Source organism: Solanum stenotomum, chromosome 3 (assembly GCF_019186545.1).
Source record: "Solanum stenotomum isolate F172 chromosome 3, ASM1918654v1, whole genome shotgun sequence".
Classification (NCBI taxonomy): Eukaryota; Viridiplantae; Streptophyta; class Magnoliopsida; order Solanales; family Solanaceae; genus Solanum; species Solanum stenotomum.
In genome coordinates this window covers 34,896,449-34,917,850 of record NC_064284.1, presented here as the reverse complement: position 1 = coordinate 34,917,850, position 21,402 = coordinate 34,896,449, and the positions used below count along the sequence as shown (strand labels likewise).

Here is a 21,402-nt window from a genome sequence, read left to right as displayed (position 1 = left end):
CTGGAGTTATGGGCCTATGCAAGAATATGTTGTCTCAACTCACCCACATTAGGATCGCATAATCAACCCTGGTAGCGAAGCACGCCATCTTCCCCTTGGGAGAAAACCTCAACTCTCTGTTGGTGGACTGCATCCTTGAGTTCAAGTAATATCAAATCACTGTCTTGATTTTCCTTAACTTCCACTACCAAAGAAGATTCTGCCCCATTATGAACCATTACACTACCATCTGATATGCTCATAAGACGAACTCCTAGGCGATCAAGTCTATGAACATCCTTTGCTAGCTCCTTTCTTTCTTCCTCAATATGTGCTACACTACCCATAGATAGTCTGCTAAGGGCATCTGCTACTACATTTGCCTTACCAGTATGGTAATGCATACTCATGTCATAATCCTTGAGGAACTCAAGCCATCTTCTCTGGCGAAGATTCAATTCTTTCTGGGTGAACACATACTGAAGGATCTTATGGTCTGTGAACACATCTACATGAACACCATACAAGTAGTGTCTCCAAATCCTTAGTGCAAACACCATTGCTGCAAGCTTGAGGTCATGAGTCGGATAATTCTTCTCATGTACCTTAAGTTGTCTAGAAGCATAAACTATAACCTTACCTCGCTGCATCAACACACAACCTAGGCCGACCCTAGATGCATCACAATAGATCACATAACTATCTGAATCCTCTGGTAGAGTCAAGACAAGAGTTGTAGTCAACCTAGTCTTCAATTCTGCAAAGCTTTTCTCAAAATCATCTGACCATAGAAACTTGACTATCTTTTGAGTCAACCTAGTCAATGGTGAGGCTATGGATGAAAATCCTTCCACGAACCATCTATAATAGCCTGCTAGACCCAAGAAACTTCTGATATCTGTAACAGAGGTAGGTCTGGGCCATTGTTTCACTCCTTCTATCTTCTAGGAATCTACTCAAATTCCTTAACTAGACACAATATACCCAAGGAAGGCAACTGATTGTAACCAAAACTCGCCCTTGTTAAATTTTGCAAATAACTGGCGATCTTTGAGAGTTTGTAGAACAACTCTCAAATGACTCGCATGTTCTTCCTCATTCCTAGAGTAAATGAGATTATCATTAATAAAGACAATAACGAACAAGCCCAAGTACTGCTTGAACACTATGTTAATCAAATCCATGAAAGCTGCAAGAGTATTGGTTAGTCCAAATGACATGACTACAAATTCATAATGACCATATCGAGTTCTGAAGGTTGTCTTCAGAATGTCACTATCTTTGACTTTAAGCTGATGATAACCCGATCTGAGGTCTATCTTTGATAAATGACTAGCACCCTAAAGTTGGTCAAACAAGTCATCAATCTTGGGAATGGGATACTTATTCTTGATTGTAACCTTGTTCAACTGCCTATAGTCTATGCACATTCTGAGAGAACCATCTTTCTTCTGTACGAACAACACTGGTACACCCCATGGCGAAATACTAGGTCTGATGAAGCCCTTATCTAGAAGGTCTTTCAACTGCTCTTTCAATTCCTTAAGCTCAACTGGAGCAATTTTGTAAGGAGGAATAGATATAGGCTGGGTATCTGGAAGGAGATCAATTCCAAAGTCGATTTCCCTATCGTGAGAAACTCTGGGAAGATCTTCTGGAAACACTTCTGGAAACTCATTAACCATAGGAACTGACTCAAGGGTTGGGGTTTCAGAGCTTGAATCCTTAATCCAAACTAGATGATAGAGATAACCCTTAGAGATTATCTTTCTGGCCTTAAGGTAAGAAATGAATTGACCCATAGGTGCTAAGATACTACCCTTCCATTATAAGATTGGTTCATCGGGAAACTGAAAATGAACAATCCTAGTTCTACAATCGACTAAGGCATAACAAGAATGTAACCAATCCATGCCTAGAATGATATCGAAGTCTACCATTTCTAACTCTACAAGATCTGCTGAGGTCACTTTCTGGGAGACTGTGACAGGGCCATTTCTGTATACCCGTCTAGCTATAATTGGGTCACCGACTGGAGTAGAGACTGAGAAATGTTCTGGGAGAGTTTTTGGACTAATATTGAATTTGACCGCTATAAAAGGAGTTACAAAAGACAAAGTAGCCCCTGGATCTAACAATGCATAAACGTCATGATCAAAGACTCACAACATACCAGGGAATACATTAGGAGAATCTTCCTGATCTTGGCGAGCCTGAAGAGAATACAACATGTTCTGGCACTGTCCGCCACCTATACCAGATGGTTACCTTGCTGAGTCGGGCGACCTGCTGGTGTTGCTGAAGTTATAGACTGAGCTCTACCTTTTTTACCTTATTGACCTTGTCTAGAAGGACAATCCCTCAACCTGTGACCAGAATGACCACACCCAAAACATCCTTCTTTTCCTGCAAGACACTCGCCCGGATGGTTCTTACCACACTTACGGCAAGTTGGGTAGGTTTTGGTGCCTGAAATACTACCTTGAGACTTAGAGCCTGATGCTCCGTCTTTCTGATTATTCTGGAACTAGGAAGATGGAACATTGCCTAATGAAGGTGCTGGAGTTGAAAACTTCTATTGAAACTGCGAGCGATTTCCACCACCCGATTTCTGTTGGGAATACTCATAGTTGCATGTTCTTGCTTTCTTACTCTCCTTAGCATGTTCTCTAAGCTTGTCACCCTCAACCTGCTGAGCGTGAGTCATGAGCCTAGAGATGTTCATGTCTCCCAACAACATAGAATTCTTGCACTCTGTCTTTACTAAGTCTAACACTCCATACAAAAACTTATTCATCTAAGCCCTGGAATAATCAACCATGTAAGGAGCATACCTGGAGAGTTGGTTAAACTTGAGCCCATACTCTTGGACCGTCATATTAACCTTCCTTAAGTTCATTAATTCCTTGGACTTGCTTCTCTCAACTCTATAGGGAAAAACTTGTCCAGAAAGGTTTCACTGAAACAATCCCAAGTAATAGGAGCTGCATTTGTACCCCTGTTCTCCTTCCACTGAGTATACCGAATATGAGCTACATCTTTCAGTTGATACGATGCTAACTTAACACGATCATTCCCAGTTACCTGTATCAATTTAAAGATCTTCTTGACCTCATAAATGAATTTTTGGGGATCTTCTTCAACTTGCGATCCTTAGAACTCTAGTGGATTCATCCTAACAAAGTCTCGCACCCTAGCTGCAGCAGACCCAACATTGGCATTTGCCTGAACTGGAACCTGCTGATTTTTCTGGTTTGCCACACTCTGAGCCAGCATTTAAATGGCGTTCCTCAATTCTACATTAGAAACAACCTGATCTGGGACTAGAGGAGTTGCGTTTGCATTACTGGCATTCACATTCCTGGTGTTAGCTCTACAAGGAGGCATAATCACTGAAACATAGAACATCGAGTTAGAATAGAATTATATCATACCTTACGCACGATAAGAGTAACAAGAAAATGAAGTTTTCATAAATCACTTTGTAGCCTCCCTCTCATTAGATATGGTGCACTTCACATCTATGAAAATGATTTTATTTAGTGTGGCTTTACATACATCCTAGGACTCTTAAACCTAATGCTCTGATACGAAGTTTGTCACGCCCCGAGCTACCCCTGAGACGCGAACACGGGACCTAGGATCACAAGTGACCCCAAGCTAACCCTGCTGGCATAAACATGAGCATACTAAAGATAAATTAAGAAATAACACTGTTGCAGAAGATAATAGTAAGTAAATCTAAAATGATGGGGGGATACCCATATACTGAAACTGAATATCAAATCTAGGAGCTTAATACAAAAGAAACATCAAACTCAAATACTAAGTTGAATCTAACTATGTTTGAAAATAGCCTCTAACTGACTAAAAGTGATGGGACATGCCCCAGCTAAGTCTAGTAAAACTTAAACTAAAAGACAGAAATAATGAAAAGATAACATGATTGTTGTCCTCGAATAACGAGGACTCACCACTGAAGCTGCTGAACTAGAGATCGGGAACCGATCTAAACGTGATCTGGATGCTGAGAACCTGAACCAACATCACAAGAAGATGTAGCCCAGAGTATGTGTCAGTACTTGAAAGGTACTGAGCATGCAAGATAGAGTAAAGCTGAAATAACATATAACTGAACAAAGCAAATAAGCAATGATATAATATGGACATGATATATATGCTAAATACTAAACTATCTGAATGCAAGGACCAAGTTCATAATATGCTAAAACTGAAATACTGATTGTACTTAAATAGTCAATGCAAGAGAGTCTGATTGAACTGTGGGAGCAACTAATAACTGATAATAAAACTACATTAGCTAAATGTGGAGTCCGATGTATACGCCCCATCGAGAGGACCCAATATACCCGGCCAAAGGTATAGAGGCATGACTGACGTGATCACTAACTGATATTGCCTACAAAGGGTACTTACACCTATGTGTCTCGTAGTTCTTGGACAATATGGTTACTCTGAACCCTTGTCCAACTGGGTATTGGGATACTCCCAATAGATTAAGTGATTAACACATATTGACTGAATTTCTGTATTATACTGGATAGCTCAAACAAACATGCAAACTAAGAATACGCAATAATATACCAAAAACGACACATTCAAAACTGAGGCATGTATATCTGAAATAACTAAAATATCTGACTAAACATGTGTAATTCAAGGACTAAAGAAATACATAGCTAGGGTTTGGAAATTCATGTAAGAAACGTAGTAATAACACGATAAGCTAATTTGAAACATGTAAATAACTAATTCATGATAACCTGTTGAAGTTCTAGAAACCCTAGGTCTAGTTGTGATAAGGGAATCATGAATCTGACTGAAATCTAGGTACCTAATGGGCGAAAGGAATCCACTAGTGAAATCCCACATACCTAGTGAAGAATTCCACGAAGAAATCTTTAGATTTCGGGGCTGGAACTGATGGAACCTTGCTGCGTTCTTGAACTAGAGTTCTTGAGTTCTCTTCTCCTCTTAAGCCCTATTTTTTTCTAAGTTCTGATTAATGATATTACTTAGGTAAGTTCTAGTTATGTTTCTAGGCTTAATCTTACTAAAACCTCATAATTTAGGGTTAAACCGACCTAGTCTAGGTGTCCAACGAATAAGAAAAAGACCGAAATATCCTTGACTTAAACTGTAGATGGGCTGACCACGGCCACCTTGACGGACCGTGAAAGGGACCACGGACCGTGAAGTCGGCCGGGGTCTGGACTTGGTGACTACTAGCTAAGGGTTTGAGTCCACGAGCCCTACCACGGCCCATGTGTAGGACCACAGACCGTGAAAGTGTCTGTGGTCTCCACTTGGTCTATGGTCTGGAGGGACTGGCTAGGGGGCTTACTGGTAATGCTCAAAGGACACCCACACGGGCTGTGTGAAGGACCACGGACCATGAAGGTCCTCGTGGTCCTCACTTAGGCGTGAGGTCCTAAGGGGCTGGGTAGGGAAGTTCATTGCCTCGACTCTACGGGAGCCACCAAGTCCTGTCATCAAGACCACGAACCGTGAATGTCACCCCCCGATCCTACACCCTGGATGTGGTTGGCAGTCGAGAACCATTGCCGGCCCCAAGCGAACCCTTGTCCAGGCTTACTTACTGATGTGAGGCTAAAAATACATATTTTTAATCATTATTTCCTCACATTTATTATTTATATTTGTCCTTTTTAAGCTTAAATTTTATGAATTGTGTTAAATGATATATTTTATTTGTAGGATTAAATTGGTGAAAAAATGAAGAAGTTTGGAGCTAAAATGAATTAAAGATGGAAGGTTGAAGAAGGAAATCAAGCAGACAGCTTAATGGATTAAATTGAATAAAATAATATATTTATATATATATATATGGGAATGACGGCTGCAATTGAGGAATTTCAGTTTGATGTTCGCTGCTGCCACATGGCAGCAAGTGAATAGTGAAGAAATAAGTTGAGGCATCAGCAGACCATGATTCACGCGGCGGAAAAAAATAAAAGGAATCCAATTCCTTTTGGTTTTGGATCCCTAATTTAATTTGGACTCAATTATTTTATTTAGGGTTTCCTACATCTATAAATAGTGCATAGAAATTATTATTTGGGAAGCCAAGAACTAAGATACAAGACACAATATAAATTTTCTTCTAGCTTAGGAACTTTGGAAGAGCCGCCGTGAAGGCCGGAGAATTGTGGTTTATTCTTTTTTCTCCTTTATTATTTGTATTCGTTATTAATAAAAGATAGTTTAGCTATTGTTCTTAACTTTTTATGATTAACACAAGCATATTTATTTTAATAAATTTTGATTGTGTTTTTGAGATAATGAGTAGCTAACTTTCATAACTAGGGTTGTGGGAACCATGAGCGATTAACAAAGTATGAATAGTAAATAAGCAATTCTTGACTAGTATTTTGCATGCATTGATAATTGTTTCATTTAGAAGTCTTTTTAACGGTGGCCAACGTTACAACTCGCCTTGTTACTACTTGCCGGACCAAGGAGGTAATTAACAAGAAAAGAATTATCAACATAGATTTAGTGTGATACTATCTAATAGGCTAGTGTCGATTGGTGCGAAGTAAAACTAAGTCAAACATCGATTATGATGTCTAATATGAGGTAAAGGTAAGGGTTAGTAAATTATACACACGTAGCCGGACCAAGGTGCGGGGTGAAATTCTCTAGATGCCGGACCAAGGATTTAGAGATACCTAACTTATCACTTTGCATGTAATACACTAGAAAAAGATTACTATTATTAGAATTACTGCGCTATAAGCTTATGGGGAACACATTCCTAGTTACTTTTCATAATCTGAATATAAATAAATACTTAGTTCAAAGCTATCTTTTTATTATTTTTATTTTATTTTATTTCAATTTAAATCCCCCATTTTTATAACGACTATCGAGTTAAATATTTACTATTGCCAATATTCTTCCATATTCTCTGTGGGATCGACCCCGACTCATAGTTGGGTAAATATATTGCATACAATCGTTTATATTTCTTTTCAAGAAGTATATTTGAACGTTATCACTTACTCAGCGGAAGACTCTAAACAATAACAAAGGAATTCAAATGCTAAAAAACTTAACTGTCTTAAAATGAACTCATAATATTTTGAAAATAAACATTTAACTTAGCCAAAATGGCAACTCAAATCTGAACATAAGTCAATAACAAAATAATGACGAATGAACTAACATCTGACTAACTATCTATGAAGCCTCTAAAACAACTGAGATGGATGTCGGGAGAGGCCCACGACATCCTAATGAACTATCTAATATTGAAAGTAAACAAAAGTGATCCTCCGGAATCAAAGAGGCTCACCAACACACTCTGAACTACTCACTAGATCAACAATGCGTTGGATGCTGATCCTATTTACCTGCGTCTGTATCATAATACGATGCAGGCCAACTAGCATCAGTACATTGAATGTACGAGTATGCGAGTTGAAATGCTAAACACAACATAGGTTTGAAAAGAATCTGAAAGGAACTGAAAAACTTACCTGGCTCAGCTCAACTCAACATAACTGAACTTATTTCAATAAAACGCAATTTAAAAGCAAGTGCAATATAAGGAAAAGTTGTTTAAAAACATGATGTCAACTCTGTGTATTTAGAAATACAATAACGACTCTGTATGTATGCAAAGTTACAAAATGAACTCATTTTGTATATGAAAAATACAAATATATCTAATGTATATAAAGATACAAAATAATGTTGTGGGAGTTTCTCTAACCGACAACCATCACATAAGAGCTATTGTGATGATACAACGATCTCCCTAACGCTGCCAATGTATCCTATACCCTGCCTAAGGTATAGGACCTGAATTACTAAGTGGATCCACTAGTCTATTCGAAAAGGATTCATCTAATAAGTATGACCATTTTCTACCCATGATGGCTACATGGTTTATGGGGGCTAACAGTTGTATGAACTCTTCCCCATATCGGTGCTCAATACTACTCCCAAAATATACTACCTCTTTATGTTTAAAACATACTTCTTTCTGTGATATTAGATAATTACTCAAAACGTAGCTCAAAGGTTATCTTGGAAATCAAAGTTTCCCCTCTTGCTTAATTATGAAAGTATTTACTCTGTTCTGAAAACTAGCTCAAATGCTCTTTGGAAATCAAGGTTTTCCTTTCTTGTTTAAATATGAAAACATTTTAAACCCTTTGGGAATAAATAGTCCCCATATACTTTTGAAGAAATGAACTTCAAGCTTTACTCTTTACTCTTTACTCAACTTGAACTTTCATTCTTAAAACAAAGTTAAACATTGGGAAAAAAGACTTTCGAAAAACTTTTAAGAACTTATCTTAACTTGACTCTTGACTTTGATCTTAACTGCTCTTGACTTGACTCTTAACTGATCCTTGAATGGAATTATGGATTCAAAGATTATGATTTGTGTTTAGAAGGATCTCATATTGCTTAGGAATGATATTAGATAGCTAGACATGAGAAAATACCGAAAATTGATATATGAGGGTGGATCCGCGATGCAGAGAAGCTTTTAAATTTTATTTTCAAAAATGACTTTCGAGGCAGAAGACTCTGTGACAGCTCCGCGATGCGAAACAAAATTTCCCAAAACTGGGAACCAGCTCCGTGACGCGCCACTGATGTCGGATTTCGTCTAACAAAATCGCTTCTTTGTTTTTCGGCTCTAAACCCTCTAAACTCCGTGGGTTATTTTACCCAACATTTAGTATCAATTAAATGTTCAACGTATATCAGATTCTCCTCAAAATCGAACCTAAAATCACAGATTAGGATCAAACAACTTTTCAACGAATTCAAAGAAACAAGAATCTAATGAAACTTCAACAAACCCATTCAAGAACTCAATTTCTAAGCTTTCAAGAACTTAAATTCGTTGAAATAAATCATGATTGCTGTGTGGACGAATTAACCCAATGCTATGTGATCTCACATACCTTGTAGGGATCACCCCCGATGAAATCCACAAGCCAAACTCGACGATCTTGACGAATCTTGAACGTTCTTCTCCTTTCTCCTTTTTTCTAATCTTCTTTTCTCTTCTCTCAAAGCCCTTACTAGTTTTCCAAAAGCGTAAACTGATCAAGTTCAGTTTAGACCGTTAATTAATTCACTAAAACGAATCTAATTAATTTGATAAGGAAAGGACTAAAATACCCTTCAAAAATCCGGATTGGACATTTGCTTATTTGAATAACCGAATTTCCAATGGGCGTAACTCACTCATAAAAACTCCGAATCGCGCAAACTTAGCGGCGTTGGAAAGATCATTCCAAGAGATTTCCAGCCAAATCTGGATCTACACCTAACTAATCCTAAGCTAGGAGTTATGGTCATTTAAAGTTACAAAACACTCACTTTTCCTAACTTAAACAATTTTCCAGATTTTTCATTCTTTCCAAAAATGACTATTTCCAGTTCTTAGCTTCTTTCTAGATAGTTCAATTTGTGTGCTGTTACAGTGAAGGTGCTCGTGGTCTGATGTATGGGCCTGTTGACTTCCAGGTCAAGACTATGGATCATGGACCTTTCATGGTCCGTGAACCCTGTCGTGGTTCACTTCTTTAAGTATATTTCTGCAAAATAAATTCTTGGTCTAGTTTTCGAGGTGTTACACTCCCACAACAGTATTTTGTATTTTTATATAAAATAGAGTTCATATTGTATCTTTGCATACATACAGAGTTATTATTGTATTTCTAAATACACAGAGTTGACATCATTTTTTTTAAACATCTTTTTTTTATATTGCACTTGTTTTTTAACTGCTTTATATTGAAATGAGTTCAGTTATGTTGAGTTGAGTTGAACCAGGTAAGTTCTTCAGTTCCTTTCAGATTCTTTTCAAGCTTAAGTTGTGTTTAGCATTCCAACTCGCATACTCATACATTTAATGTACTGATGCCAGTTGGCCTGCATCGTCTTATGATACAACCGTAGGTAACCAGGATCAACATCCAAACACATCGTTGATCTAGTTGAGATTCAGAGTTGTTGGTGAGCCTCATTAATTTCTAGAGGATCCCCTTTTTCATTATTTTATCATTTTAGTTCATTAGGATGTTGGGGGACTTGTCTCGACATCCATCTCAGTTATTAGAGGCTTCATAGATAGTCAGTTAGTTAGTTCATTTGTCTTTACTTTGTTATTGGCTTATGTTCAGAATTGAGTTGCCACTTTGGCTAAGTTAAATGTTTATTTCTAAAACATTATGTGTTCAGTTTGAGACAGTTGAGTTATTTAGCATATGAATCATTTTCTTAATGCTTAAAGTCTTTCGCTCAGTAAGTATCCCAGGCCAAGGGTTCACTTGGGGCCAACAATGGTTCTCGAGTGCTGGCCATGTCAAGGGTATGGGCTCGGGGAGTGACAAACTTGGTATTAGAGCACAGAGTTCAGAGTCCTAGGGAGTCTATGAAGCCGTGTCTGTAGAGTCCTACTTATCGGTGTGAAGCGCGCCACATCTATAATTAGGAGGGTGCAACATTTAGGAAATTCCTTCAGTTCTTTCATACTCATTTTGTACGATAGAGTTCATCTCTATACAGTTTCTTTTAAATTGTGCTTACACATAACCGATTATGAGTTGGACTATTTTGAGTATGCTTTCATGAGGCGTTTCTTTCCTCGTTAGCTAAGAGATGCAAAGAGATGGTTGCTGACTTGAGGAGTAGGATGAGTTTATTCGTTGTTGGGTTGACTCTTCTATCAATTAAGGAAAGTAATGCAGTCATGCAAATAGGGGACATGGACATAGCAAGGCTGATGATCCATGTGCAACAAGTTGAGGAGGACAAGCTAAGGGATAGAGAAAAGTTTAAGAACAACAAAATTAAGACATCAGTGAATAAATCTGGGCAGCAAAAGAGTAATACGAACCCTTTTTCTTTCCAACATAGGCAGAAAAGACCTGCTCCGTCATCTACTAGTGCACCTGCACCAAGTAACAAATGTGAGTACAATAGTCAGAATTCCCAGAACTTCAGAGCTAGACCTGCGCATTCACATGGTAGTAAGGCACCAAGGGGTACTAAGACTCCTGCATGTGCTAAGTGTGGTAGGAGCCACTCAGGGGTGTGTCGTGATGGCTCCACTAGTTGCATCAAGTGTGGCCAGAATGGTCATTTTATAAGAGAGTGTCCTAAGAGTAGACATAGTAATGGTAATGGGGGCAACAGAGATCAGTCTTCTTCAGTTGCTCCACCAGACAGAGCTACACCTAGAGAGACTACTTCTGGTACTGGCGGAGGAAGAAACCGCACATATGCTATCAACAGTTGCCAAGGGCAAGAGGATTCACCAGATGGTTTCACTGGTATGATCCAAGTCTTTGACATTACTGTTTATGCTTTGCTAGATCCAGGAGCGAGTTTATCCTTTGTAACTCCATATGTTGCTATGAATTTTGATGCTATTCCTAAGCAACTTATTGAACCATTCAGTGTTTCTACACCTGTTGGTGAGACCTTTCTAGCAGAGAGAGTTTATCGTGATTATCCTATTTCTGTCAATCAGAAAAGTACCATGGCTGATTTGATTGAGTTAGACATGGTATATTTTGATGTCATTCTCGGTATGGACTGGCTTCATGCCTGTGATGCCTCAGTTGATTGTAGAAATTGAGTTGTCAAGTTTCAGTTTCCAAATGAGTCAGTCTTAGAGTGGAAAAGTAGTTCAGCGTGCCTAAGGGTCGTTTCATTTCGTACCTTAAGGCAAGAAAGTTAGTTTCCAAGGGGTGTGTTTATCACTTAGTCTGAGTTAATGACTTAAGTGTTGAGGTACCTCCTATTCAATCAATTTTAGTAGTCAAAGAGTTTCTAGAAGTCTTTCCTGATGATCTACCCGGAGTCCCTCCTGAGAGATAGTCTTCGGTATAGATATTCTTCCAGATACTTTTCCTATCTCTATTCCACCATATAGAATGGTTCCAGCAGAGTTGAAAGCGTTAAAACAGTAGTTGAAAGATCCTTTAGAGAAAGGTTTTATTCAACCAAGTGTCTCACCTTGGGCCATTCCGGTCTTAGTTGTAAGAAAGACAGATGGTTCCCTTAGGATGGGTATAGATTACCGTCAATTGAATAAGGTTACCATCAAGAACAAGTATCCTCTTCTGAGAATTGATGATCATTTCGATCAGCTTCAGGGTGCTTCTTATTTTTCGATGATAGACCTCAGATCAGGTTACCATCAGTTGAGGGTAAGGGAATGTGATATTCCCAAGACAGTATTCAGGACCCATTATGGTCATTATGAGTTTTTGGCGATGTCGTTCGGTTTAACTAATGCACCTGTAGCGTTCATGGACCTTATGAATAGAGTTTTCAAACCTTATTTAGATATGTTTGATATCGTCGTCATTGATGATATACTAATATATTCAAGGAATGAAGAAGATCATGCTAGCCATCTCCGAATAGTTCTTCAGACATTGAAAGATAAGGAGTTATATGCTAAGTTCTCTAAATGTGAGTTTTGGCTTGAGTCTGTGGCGTTTTTGGGCCACATAGTTTACGGTGATGGAATTAGAGTTGATACCCAAAAGATTGAGGTAGTGCAGAATTGGCCTAGAACCACATGTCCAACTGATATTAGGAGTTTCTTGGGTTTGGCTGGCTATTATAGAAGGTTTGTAGAGGGGTTCTCATCCATTTCGTCTTCTTTAACCAAGTTTGGCTGGCTATTATGAGTTTTCACTTGTTTAGCTATCAACAATCATTCCTAAACTTCATGAGACCTTTCCTAGCACAAATCACAACTTTGAATTCATAATTCAAATTCAAGGTAGAGTTAAAAGTTCAGTGTTGAGAGTTCTTTCGAACATTTTGAGAAAGTCCCTTTTAGTCCTTTTGATGAGTCTTCTACAAATTCTAATAACTTGTTACAAGACTCGAGCAAGTGAGCATGAGTGAAAAGAATGTATTCATGAGTCCACTTTATCATTACAAGATCCTTCATATCATGAACCATAACTCTTGAATTCATAATTCACATTCAAGAGAGAGTTAAGAGTAGAGTTCAAGAAAGCCTTTGAGTTCAATTGTGAATCCTTGAGATCAACTATTGATTTGAACTAAGTTTTGAGGAAGTAAGTAATAGAATGAGAAGAGTTGTATACGCGAGTTCCGTATTGATATTTTGACCCTTGAGTTGAGTCGTTCATGCCCATAACTTCCGCATGAACTCCATCAGTTTAGTATCTTTGAAAGGAGTAGTATCTTCAAGTGCTAAGTCTTGAGTATCGGGTTCCTAATCATGGGACAATTACATGTTACCCATGAAGTCTTTGAGTTGAATTGTTCATGACCATAAATATGCATGAACCCTATAAGTCGAGCAGCCTTGAGATGAGAAGTATCTTTGAGTCCTTGAGTTGAGTAGTTCATGCTCATAATTCCGCATGAACCCTCTGAGTTGAGCATTCTTGAAATTAGTAGTATCATTGAAGTTCTTGAGTTGCAAGTATTTGAGTTCTATCTATGGTTATTGAAAACCTTGCATTGAGTCGTTCACGTCTATAATTCGGCATGAACCACATATTAGGAAGTCTTTTACAAATATTTTAACTTTGTTTTAAGATTTAAGCTTTGAAGTTGAGTAAAGAGTAAAAGTAAAAATCATTTTTCTTTAAAATGATATATGGGAACTAAGTATTCCAAGAGTAAATGTTTTCACATTTAAGATGATAGGAAACTGAGATTTCCAAAAGAGTTTTGAGAAAGAAAGGGCACATCGATCCCAAGAGAGCTTTTTAGCTAAGTTTTGAGTAATTATCTCAAATCAAAGAAAGAAGTTATTTCAAAAACATATGAGCTAAGTATATTTTTGGGAGTAGTATTGATCACCGATATGGGGATACGAGTCCATATTAACTGAAGTCTCCATAAACCATGTAGCCATCATGGGTTTTTAATGGGTCATACTTTTTAGATGATCACATAAGTTAAGCTAATGGATCCACTAAGTTAAGCGTTCTATATGATGGCAGAGTATAGGACAGTTCTGGCAGCGTGGGCAAGACAATGTATCATCACTTAGGCTCATAGTGGTGGTTTTCGATTATAGAAACTCCCACATAAACTATATCACTTTATTATATAAGTAAAATTGAGTTTGTTATTGCATTTTCTTTAACCAAATTAAGTTGTTTTTACTGTTTTATAGTTTTCCATATATATTGCATCTTTTATTATTGCTTTATATTGAGTTGAGTATCTAATCTTTGAGTTGAGTATCTTATCCTTGAGTACTTCTAAGTTGAGTAAGTTTGAGTAGTTTTGAGTATCCTTGAGTATTCCTTGAGTTGAGTAAGTTTGAGAAGAGGTAAGTATGTTTCCTTTTAATCAAGTTTCAAGCTTATGTTTATGCTTTAGAATTTCTCTTACATGCTCGTACATTCCACGTACTAAGCCATTTGGCCTGCATCTTCTCATGATGCGGACACGAGTATTCAAGATCATCAACATGAGCTTCGTTGATACATCCGAGAGTTCGAGTTAGCTATGGTGAGCCTCCTTGTTTTCGGAGGATTTCATTTAGTTTTCAGTTTAGTCAGGATGTCATGGGTCTTGTCCCGACTTTCATCTTTATCAATTAGAGGCTTCATAGATAGTCAGCATAGTTGAGAAGTCTGTATTATTCATTTATTTTATTAAATGTTTTAAAGACTTAAGTTGCCTATTTTGGGGCGAGTTGAATATATTTTATTATTCAGAGTTTTTCATTGGAGTTAAAGTTTGAATTTAAGTTTTATGAACTTTTATTTCGGCTTTAAGCTTTTGCATGCTTAAGTTAGTCTTCCGCTTTTACTCAACTAGGATGAGGGTTCGTTTGGGGACCAACAAAGGTTCTTAAGTGCCGACCACGTCCAGGATGTAGACTCGGGTCGTGACACTAACACATTCAAAAATCAACACTAATTTATTGATCAATTGTACATTTGTAGCTTCTGACTTTCTTGTTTACTGTACCATTGTGTAACAAGTAATTTTTTTTCTTTTTGGAAGACTGTGTGATGGTCATATTTCTATGTCATTTTTGAATTGTCCAAGTACCTTCTAAATTACTCGATCTATCATCTCCACTATTCTCTGTTTGTTATAAATTTATCTATGTGCACGCATGTACCACCATATATATACTTTTTTTAGAATATATTTTTGCGTTCTTATTATATTACATATGAAAAAAATTGTATCATCGAATTTGTTTTAAAAATGATCTGACTTGTAGGCTTCAATTGATTTATTGTTACTTACATGTGTACATTTTGATAATTTCTTGGGAAGAAATCAGGGTGGTCATTCTTTTGTTTTACCAGCACCTAATGTGCTATTTATTTTGTGAGATCTCCAATATTTAACATATTCGGTATTTAACCTTTTGATAACGTTTCAAAAAGTGATAGTAAGATAGGTTCTTGATATTCTTTTTGGGTGATCCTTATATAATGCTGAAAATGTCGAGGCGGCTATATCAATCTGGAGACAATTATGCGTTCGGATTTTTTCCAGGTGAATCTTATGTCTATTAAAATTGTTATTGGTCTGCCTCTAAGAACCAAAGGCATTGCATTAAAAGAATCCATTTTCCATGCTTAACTTAATCATGATGTTATTCTTTTTTCCTCTGTTTTGTTAATGTAGGGTATATTGGTTTGATGGTTGACACTTTGAATGACTCATCCGATTATCTCCTTTTGTATTCAACTTTCATTATCTTCATTCTTAATTCCCTTTCTCAAGTAAACATGGGAGAGAGGGAGTAGGGTAGAAGGATCAAGAGAAATGATTATGATGAGGCTGAACTCAAAGGGGTAAGTAGACTGTAGAAATTAGTTTGTTATGGAACATTGTGTAATTATCATACAATGTTGTTAAATGGTTTAAGAAAATTGATGTACCAAGTTTGAGTTGATCTAGCTAAGAAGTTTAAGAAATTTAGAGAGCCTGTATAGTAAAATTTGCATGCAGGTACAATACACTATTACCTGGTTTGTACTATTTGTGCACATAATTTTTGAAGATCTGTATTTTCCCTTCCCTAAAGTTTCACATATATTCTTTCTACTCTCACATCAATCATACCATCATCACCAAGTTTATGTAACTTTAGCTTTATATTTTTTCATTTGCTATTTTGTAACATTTATTTTATTTCTTTGTTAATATCCTTCGGCAACAAACAACTATGCAAAGAATACACCACATGGAAAAACCGACAACGCAAAATATTCACCAGATGAAAATATAAAATGTTGGACCGGTGCTAGAAATGATATTTTCAGAAGTGACAACGTGCCTGAGGAAGTTGCTGTAAAGATTGTATATTGCTTCCATGGACAATCTATTGGTACAAACACTCGAGAATTCCAACTGAAATTTCTTTTGTTGATTACTGATGTGTATCCGTTTGTTGTGGTAAAAGATTTCTTTGGTGCTCTGAGAGCACGAATATATGATGATGAAGTGAAGAAATGGGTTTTAGGCACTGGAATTGAAGCCATTGAGAAAAAACTTTGGAACTCTAGAGAGGGAGCCCCAACTTTTGACTAGCAAAAATTACCCTTGAGAAGATCTTTGGATTTGGTAACATGCTTGTTCAAGAGCAACAGAATGTTATGAGAGTCCAGTTAGTTGAAACCTATCTTAAAAGTGGCAACCCTCGAAAATGCTAACGTGGCAGCCATCAACATTGGAAATTACTAAGAACCTTCAGCAATCTCAAAGTCTAAACATGAGGTTAGGACCTTTTTTTCTCAAAAGCTTTATTAATAAAATTGAAATTCACAAAAAAAAATTCTTTAAATTTTTTTTCATTATTGTGTGGATGCAGGGGCGTGACATGATAATCTCATGTTGCTTGAAGTCTCTAATGATTCAACTTCAAGGGGTGATGTATTTCATTTCTACAACTTTTTTGAGGCAATTTGTAAGGGTAGCTATAGAAGGTGATGGAACTGTTAAATATTGTGTAAATCAATTGTGTTCAGAGTTAACGGAATACAAACTCCAAAAAATATTTTGTTTTCAGTTTTTGTCATTATATTCTTTTGTAATCAGCTTCTTGAATTAAATTTTAGTGGTAGATGATATGTTTTAAGCGGCATTTTCAGTTCTATAGAATGAATATAAAAAATCATTTATGAGAAGTTATAGTGGAATTGTTTACTCTTTAGTTAGAACAATAATTTAATTTGTCTGTTTGGCTCATGCTCTAGCACGGGCTATGCCCATCTAGTAAAACTAGATATGGTAATTCCACAAAAGCCCGTTTTGAACCAACACTATTGGTGGGAAGTGAAAAAATTCAAATGTTAAGTTTTTCTCTACCTTTTACACTATGTATATAATCCTTCTCTAAGTCTTTTATTTCACCAAATCCCCATTTCTTTTTTTCATTTGTGTCACGCCCCGAGCCTACACCTTGGACGTGGCCGGCACTCGAAGACGATTGATTGCCCCAAGCGAACCATTGGCCTAGCTTACTTAACTCACCGGAAGACAATATTCATATCTATAATGATCAATGAACTTAACTGAACTTGATAATAAAATAACTGAGAATGTTTTAAAGATTAAACATTCAACTTGGCCAAAAGTGGCAACCCAAGTATTAACAATAAGAAATTATAATGAAAAGACTCAAAGGACTAACATCTGACTGTCTATGAAGCCTCTAAAACAACTGAGATGGATGTTGGGACAAACCCGATAACATCCTAATGAACTAACTAGAATGAAATGAAAAAAGATCCTCCGGAGTGCAAGAAGGCTCACCGACTGACTCTGAACTACTCACTGGATCAACATTGCACTGGAATGCCGATCGTAGTTAAATGTGTCTGCATCATAATAAGATGTAGGCCAACTGGTATCAGTACGTTGAATGTACGAGAATGAGAGTTGAAATGCTAAAACAACATAGGCTGGAAAGAGAATCTAAAAGAAACACTTACCTTGGCTCTTCTCAATTCATGAATATTTAACTGAACTCATTTCAATATAAATCAGTTTAAACGAGTGCAATATAAAGAAAAGTATTTTAAAAACATGATGTCAACTCTATGTATGCACAAGGATACAACATAACTCTGAAATGTATGTAAAAATACAATAAACTGATGTATATAATAATACATTAACTTTTGTGGGTGTTTCTCTAACCGACAACCATCACATAAAAGCTATAGTGATGATACATCGATCTACCTCACGCTGCCAGCGCATCCTATACCCGACCAAAGGTATAGAACCTGAACTGCCTAATGGATCCACTAGTCTATTGCGAAAAGGATTCATCTAAAAAGTATAACCCTTTTCTACCCATGGTGGCTACATGGTTCTATGGTGACGTGAGTTATCTAAACTCATGCTCGTCCCCAATTCGGTGCTCAATACTACTGCCAAAATATACTGGCTCTTATGTTTAAAAAACATACTTCTTCTGTAATTTGAGATTAGTGCTCAAAAAATTTAGCTCAAAGGCTATCTTGGAAATCAAAGTTTCCCCTCTTGCTTCATTTAGAAAGCGATTACTTTTTCTGAAAACTAGCCCGAAGTCTCTTTGGAAATCTCAGTTTCTGTTCTTATTTAAATGGGAAAATATTTTAAATCTATTTGAGAATACTTAGTCCCCATATACTTTTGAAGAAAAATACTTCAAGTTTACTCTTTGCTTAACTTAAAACTTGTTCCTTAAAATGAAGGTAAAACGTTTGATAAAGACTCTTGAAAACTTTAAGAAACTTTGCTTTGACTTGATTCTTAACTTCTACACTTTGACTCTTAGCTTCTATGACTTTGATCTTAACCTTCCTCGTATTGGATTATGGATACAAGGTTCATGATCTCATGTTCATGGATGATTTCATGATGTTTAGATAAACCTTAGAGTGTTAGAATCAACTAGAACACATAGGTACATCACCTAGGAACTAGTACGAAAAGGTGGGGGAAGAATGGGGAGAACTGGCGTCCCTGGCACTCTGAGAGGCTCGGGGCTCCAGCCCTCAAACGTCAGAGAAGCTGCTGGGGTGTGCTGGCTGGTGCGTCGCCCCAAGGGATGAACTTCAGAGACCCTTTTGGGGCGTGCTGGCTGGTGCAATTCCCCACCCCCTTCCCCAGGTTTTTGACGATTTTTCTACTCCGTTTTTCATCTCTAAACCCTCCTAAGTTCCATGGTTCTTTCCCCAAACATGGAGGATCAATAGTACCCTCAACATACAACAGATTTAAATAAAAAATCCACCTAGAAACACAAATCAAATCAACAAGAGACTTCAACAACACAACCATCAAGAATTAAACGAATTTTCAACAATGTTCTTCAAGAACTCACTTTCTTTGCATTCAAACAATTTAACTTCGCTTAATTGAAACAAGATTAGCGTGTGGGTGAAATAACCCAACACTATGTGATCTCACATACCTTGTAGGGATCACCCCCGACAAATTCCACTTACAAAGCTTGAACGTTCTTGGCAATTTCTTGATTTCTCTCCTCTTTTCTCTTCTTTCTTCTCCTCTCCAAGCCCTAGCATCAATTCTAATTTTTTTAAACTGAATAAAGTCTTGTTTTACCCTAGTTAATTCCTAAAAATGAATTAGGTAAATTAGGTAAGGAAAAGACTAGTTTACCCTTCACATATCCGGATTTGGACTTTCCTTAATCCAATAGCCCAACTTCCAAAGGCGATAACATACTCGTACGAACTCAGAATCGCGCAAACTCGGTAGCGTTGGAAAGATCATTCCAATAGGTTTCCAACCATAACTGGAAGTACACCTAAATTATCCTGAGAATGGATTTATTGCTGTTTGAAGTTGACCAAAACTCAACTTTTTCGTAACTTAAACAAATTTCTAGATTTTCATTCTTTCCAAAAATGACTATTTCCAATTATTAGCTTCTTCCTAGTTATTTCAAATTGCGCTATGCTACAATATATCCCCCTTGGGAACATTCATCCTCGAATGAGATTACTCCTACTAGGCTTAGGGTGGTAACATCAAGTTCAAACACCCAACAAGCAAAGCAATTACAACATGCTAACTTATAATTTAAAGAGTACTAAGAAGAGAATTAGTACCTTGGTCTGCACTTTCTTCGGATCCAAAGAGATGTGGATATCTCTTCTTCAAGTCCTCTTCAGCTTCCCAAATAGCTTCTTCAACAAATTGGTTCCTCCAAACGACCTTGACTGATGCTGCCTCTTTTGTTCTCAACTTGCGAACTTGGCGATCTAGATTCTGGACAGGAATCTCCCCATAGAATAAGTTACCCTTTATCTCAATTTCTTCAGTTGGTACGATCAATGAAGGATCGCCCATGCACTTCTTCAACATGGAGATATGAAATATCGGATGAACCGCTACTAATTCTTGTGGCAGCTCCAACTCGTAAGCTACATTGCCAATCTTATTCACGATGCGATAAGGTCCAATATATCGGGGACTAAGCTTCCCCTTTTTACCAAACCTCATAACATCCTTCATGGGTGAAACTTTCAAAAATGCCCAATCATCTACTTCAAACTCTAACGCCCTTCTCCTAACATCAGTGTAGGATTTTTGATGACTCTGTGTCGTTTTCAACCTTTCTTGAATCACTTTCACCTTCTCCCTAGCTTGTTGAACTAAATCTGGTCCTATCAACCCTGCTTCACCAACTTCAAACCATCCAATAAGAGATCTACATCTTCTCCCATAAAGAGCTTCATAAGGAGCCATTTGGATCCTAGAGTGGTAACTGTTGTTGTAAGCAAACTCATTGAGAGGTAGGTGATCATCCCAATTTCCTTTGAAATCAATCACACAACTCCTCAACATATCTTCTAATGTATGAATAGTGCGCTCTGCTTGCCCATAAGTCTGAGGATGAAAGGCAATACTTAAGTTCACCTTTGAACCCAAGCCTTTCTGAAAAGATTTCCAGAACTGTGCTGTAAATTGTGCACCTCTATCTGAAATAATGGAGACTGGCACTCCATGAAGTCTTACTACTTCTTGAATATAAAGCTTAACATAATCTTCTGCTACATGGGTAGTCTCTATCGGCAAAAAAAAATGCTTAGTCCCCATATACTTTTGAAGAAAAAAACATCAAGTTTACTCTTTGCTTAACTTAAAACTTGAGCCTTAAAACGAAGGTAAAAACGTTTGATAAAGACTTTTGAAAACTTTAAGAAACTTTGCTTTGACTTGCTTCTTAACTTCTAGACTTTGACTCTTAGCTTCTATGACTTTGATCTTAACTTTCCTCAAAATGGATTATGGATTCAAGGTTCATGATCTCATGTTTATGTATGATTACATGATGTTTAGATGTACCTTAGAGTGTTAGAATCAACTAGGAAACAGAGGTACATTACCTAGGAACTAGCACGAAATGGT

The 21,402-nt window shown here is 37.2% G+C and overlaps 1 protein-coding gene and 1 pseudogene across 1 annotated transcript in view; one reads left to right on the top strand and one right to left on the bottom strand.

The window, feature by feature from the left end:
• The window catches only part of LOC125857448 (uncharacterized), a 622,948-nt gene that overhangs the window by 409,385 nt on the left and 192,161 nt on the right, over positions 1-21,402 (bottom strand). The gene's annotated exons all lie outside the window — the stretch shown is intronic.
• Positions 15,468-16,716, top strand: LOC125858902 (ribulose bisphosphate carboxylase/oxygenase activase 2, chloroplastic-like; annotated as a pseudogene).